This window comes from Seriola lalandi, unplaced genomic scaffold, assembly GCF_002814215.2.
Source record: "Seriola lalandi dorsalis isolate HSWRI2012SDOR001 ecotype SW California unplaced genomic scaffold, Sedor1 jcf7180002054905, whole genome shotgun sequence".
Taxonomy (NCBI): domain Eukaryota; kingdom Metazoa; phylum Chordata; class Actinopteri; order Carangiformes; family Carangidae; genus Seriola; species Seriola lalandi.
The window spans coordinates 263,338-268,456 of NW_019525457.1; the positions used below are offsets into that span (position 1 = coordinate 263,338).

The window sequence follows — 5,119 nt, forward strand, 5'->3', positions numbered from 1 at the left end:
AAAGGCCCCCCCACCACAGTTTGCTAACAGTTGCTTCATGTTTACTGTGACGCTGCAGCTCTGGAACTAGAACAGTTCCTGAACCTCACGGGTTCTGGTGTGAAACGTTCTAAAGTTCACAGAACAGAGTTCAGTTTGATCAAAGGAGAACTTAATAGATCATTAACAGAAGCATCATATAAACTTAAAGCAGGGAACGTCCATATTTGGCTGTAGGAACGTTCACTGAATGTTTTTCTAAAGACTCAACAGAAACGTTCCCTTCATGTTCTCGTACTGTTCTGTCAGATCCTCCTTGAAGTTCTCCACAGAATTCAGTTCTTATAATTTACCTCCATAGAACATCTGGAAAACGTTCCCTGAAGGTTCTGCTGTAAAACTTTTTAAAAGAACATCCGAGGAACCTTATTTTAAACATACGAATGTTATCCATACGTTAAAAAAATTCCAGCACCATTTGGTTGTAGGAACAAACCAGAGTAAAGGAAACCCCAACATTCCTGTAATGTTCTTTTAAGGTTCCACCTCTTTAATGTGATGAGTTGCAGCTTTTTGTGTAAATTGAATGTTCTATGATGATCTGGGTTTTGGACAAAACGTGGAAGTTTAAAATCATGGGCTCAGGAACTTTAAAGAACATCTTTTATCATATTCTGCCTTTTAGGCCAAAAAGTCCACAAACTAATGTTGAAAAGAAAAATTGTTGCAGTTACAGTTCTACAAAGAATGTTCCCCAAGTACCTCCATAGACCGTTCTCCAGTTGTTACACATAAAACATTCACTATGTTCTTGTGTCGTTACATTTACCTCCACAGAACGTTCTTTAAAGGTTTCTAATTTACAGTTTTCTAAAGTAACATTTTAACAAACATGAACTCACATGTTCCTGAGAACAAGTACAGGAACCTTCAGTCAACAATATTCTCAAAAACGTTCTGAGAATGTTTTTCTAAAGTCAAGAGAATCTCAACTGGCTTATAATGTTCCTTTAAAGTTCCCTTTAAGTGTTTAAGAACCTCCCCTGTCACTAACAGTTCCTGTGTGATTAGATTTACAGAACATTTGTTCCTTGAAGGTTCTATGTGAAATGTTCTGCCTATGTTAACACCAACTTTGTTCTGGGAATAACTTTTTAAAGTCAGGGTCCCAACAACATTATGATGTTCCCATAATGTTCTATTCCTTCAAATTTCAAAGAAGGTTTCAAGAAATTCTACACAAAACGTTCTCTCATGGTTCCTAAATGCTGTCAGGGAATGTTCCTTTAGGGTTCCTGTGTGGGGATCCTGAACCTCCATCCAGTGAGTGGAAAATGTTGTTTGAAGGTTTTAGTTCTTTGAATGTTAAGAGAACATCACTTCCTTTACCACATAGAAACTTTATAGAAACAGAAACGTTGGAATGTTTTAAGTTAGGAGAATCCAAACATCCCTATATTTTCTCCTAAAGCTCCCATGCTGTTCTATTGTTCTCGCTTGCAGAATGTTCTGTGAAGAACTCCAAAGAACGTTCTCTCACAGTAACACAAAAACCTTGAGGAAACGTTCACTAATGTCTCCTGTGTGGTTACTTTTACCTCCACTGAATGTTTGGAGAATGTTCCTTGATGGTTCTAGTATGCCATGTTCTACTTGGGTCTAAAACGTCCAGCAGCCACTTGTTCTGCGTCATTCAAACACTGTCACAACAGTTTGTTCTCTAAAGTTGAGAGAATTCTAACAACCTCCCACAGCTCACAAAGGATGTTCTCATAAAGCCTCTGTAGAACGTTCTGTTGTTACTGTAACATTCATTAGCTTCAGAGGTTCTCCAGATGTTCTTTAAAAACACATTAGTGTTAATGTAAGGATGACAGGATGTCTTGTTCTGGGAAATAATCAATACAGCCGGAACATTTGCAGAACATTTATAGAACAGGAACATTAGAGAACGTGAACACATCAGAGCTCCGTCACGTTTCATTAATCATGTTCATATCTTCTTCGGTTCTAATGGATCTAATGACGTTTACACTGTAGAACAACAGCTTCATCTCCATCAGCTGTTCAGGCTGCAGATGCTTCTGATCGATTAGTGCTGAGACCATTAATTGATCAGCTGATGTCTGGTTCTCTGGTTCCCCTTTTTCTCTGGTTCTCTGTTGTGAGGAGGATTCTTTACAAACGGACTCTGTGTTTTTCTTAAATGTTGATCAGCTGATAATTATTGTTGTTCATCATTCTAAACAGATGAGTTTAAGCTTGTGTGTGTGTGTGTCTGTGTGTGTGTCTGTGTGTGTGTGTGTGTGTGTGTGTGTGTGTGTGTGTGTGTGTCCTTCTGTCTCCTGCTCATATTTTCCCAGAGCAGTGAGACTGGGATGGGTCAGTGTCATCAGCCTCGTTAAAAGGTTACCATGACGATTGGTTAACAGGTTAACAGGTTCACTCAGACTCAGACTAGTTATCAGTGACTGGTTCAGTTTGACCTGAAGCTAATAAATGAACATAATCAATAATCCTGGCAGCAACTTGTTGATATCAAGCTCTATCAAAAAAGAAAAAACAAAATAAAATGACAGATTTCAAAATAAAAGCATGGATGTAACCTGGGACAGCAGCCGATCAGGGCGTGGTCTCTCCTGACCATATATAGAAAGTCTCTGAACCGATGATGCAATCCTCCATACGCCGTTAACGTACGTCACTAATGTAACCAGGAAGTGGATGGGGGATGGATTTTGTGGGGGCACAATAATCTTTTTGTCTCGTTTATCTCGTTTTCATAATTGTTAAAGACAAAATCTAATGAACATGAAATGAGATGAATGAAGCTGCAGCTCCACTGTGAGTCACAGGCCTCCACCTCTGGGACTACTTCCTGTCTAACCTGATCACCCTGCAGATTCATCCGCCCACACCGCTTTGTGTTCGTGTGAGGACGGCTCTGCGTGTAGCTCGGGTTCTAATGGACTGAACCACAGCTGGATCCAGATGTGGATCATCCAGTCCATCTCTACCTGTTATAGAGCTGCTAATAACCATTATTGTCATTATTGATCAACTTGCTGGTTGTTATCTGGAATGATCAATGACTTGTCTGGTTCAGTGTGTGATGTCACTTCCTGCAGCAGTGGATGATGTCACTCACTATCATGTCAGATATTCAGTTTTCATGTGTTTATCATGAGAAGCAGCAGAGCCTGTTAATCAATGATTCAGTTAATCAATGGTTCAGCTCATTGCTGCAGCTTCTGTGATTCAGCAGAAATGTTTCTCTCTGTACTGACCACAGATCAGTGATGGAGGGTGGGGTCAGATAACCAGGAAATGACTGTGTGTGTGTGTGTGTGTGTTAATCTAATAACTCCACCCTGCTCTGTTCACTGAGCTCATTCTTCTTCTTCATCTGTTTCGACTCAGTCTGATGTTTGTTGTTGTTGTGTCAGACAGCTGATCTGAGGATCATGTGATCTGGGTTCGATGTTTTAGGTCTGTATTTTTAATCCTGATGTTTAAAACCAGGTTTGAGTCTGAAAAACATCAACTCAGATTTAACAGATTCATCCTGGTCCAGATCCCATCAGACCTGATCCCATCAGACCTGATCCCCTCAGACCTGAACCATCAGACCTGATCCCATCAGACCTGAACCATCAGACCTGATCCCCTCAGACCTGAACCATCAGACCTGATCCCATCAGACCTGATCCCCTCAGACCTGATCCCATCAGACCTGATCCCCTCAGACCTGAACCATCAGACCTGAACCATCAGACCTGATCCCCTCAGACCTGAACCATCAGACCTGATCCCATCAGACCTGATCCCCTCAGACCTGAACCATCAGACCTGAACCATCAGACCAGATCCCATCAGACCTGATCCCATCAGACCTGATCCCCTCAGACCTGAACCATCAGACCTGAACCATCAGACCTGATCCCATCAGACCAGATCCCATCAGACCTGATCCCATTGGACCTGATCCCATCAGACCTGATCCCCTCAGACCTGATCCCATCAGACCTGATCCGTTGGACCTGAAACATTGGACCTGATCCCATCAGATCTGATCCCATCAGACCTGAACCATCAGACCTGATCCGTCAGACCTGAACCATCAGACCTGATCCCATCAGACCTGAACCGTCAGACCTGATCCCATCAGACTAGACCCGTCAGACCTGATCCGCTCAGACCTGAACCACCAGACCTGATCCCATCAGACCTGATCCCATCAGACCTGATCCCATCAGACCTGATCCGTTGGACCTGAACCATTGGACCTGATCCCATCAGACCTGATCCCCTCAGACCTGATCCCATCAGACCTGATCCGTTGGACCTGAACCATTGGACCTGATCCCATCAGATCTGATCCCATCAGACCTGAACCATCAGACCTGATCCGTTTGACCTGAACCATTGGACCTGATCCCATCAGACCTGAACCATCAGACCTGATCCCATCAGACCTGATTTGACTCCTGATGATGTCATCAGCTCTGTTGTCCCTCCAAAATAAAGCCCCAGAGAAACAGAGTCTGTAGAACTTCCTAGAGAATCCTCCTGGTTAAAGCTTCCACAGTATCACAGCTGATCCCAGCTGATTCAGCTGCTGGTAATCAGATAGTTTGACTGTGACTAGCTTAGCATAAAGACTGGAAGCAGCTAGCGCGGCTCCTTCTTTCGATGTTGCTCCTCGTTTGTGTGATTTGTTCAGAAACATAAATTACAGGTTTTCTCTCAGTGTGTTTGGAGATCAGTCAAACACTTGAACCACTGAAACAGTGAGTCAGCTGACAGTCACATGACAGGATGTACATGTTTAATACGCTGTCGCTAACAGTTTCAGCTTGTTGCTAGTGGAACTGAGCAACAACCAACTGTGTGTGGACAGCTGCTGCTGGAGACAGGTGACACACAGGTGTGTGTTTGTGTGTGTGTGTGTGTGTGTTGGTGGGGGGTTGATGAACAAATGGCTCTGACTGAAATACCATGAAACATTCCTCAGTGCCTGACAGTCACAGCTGAGGACGGACACACACACACACACACACACACGCACTGGGAGGACCCTCCCTTCCAGTATATATTTAAAAAATGCATCAGAGGAATGGTGGGTGTGGTGGTGGTGGTG

General features: G+C 43.1%; 1 protein-coding gene across 1 annotated transcript in view; it reads left to right on the forward strand.

Annotated features, from left to right (window-relative positions):
• sptbn1 (spectrin, beta, non-erythrocytic 1) overlaps positions 1–5,119 on the forward strand; it is a 35,558-nt gene that overhangs the window by 975 nt on the left and 29,464 nt on the right. The window lies entirely within an intron of this gene.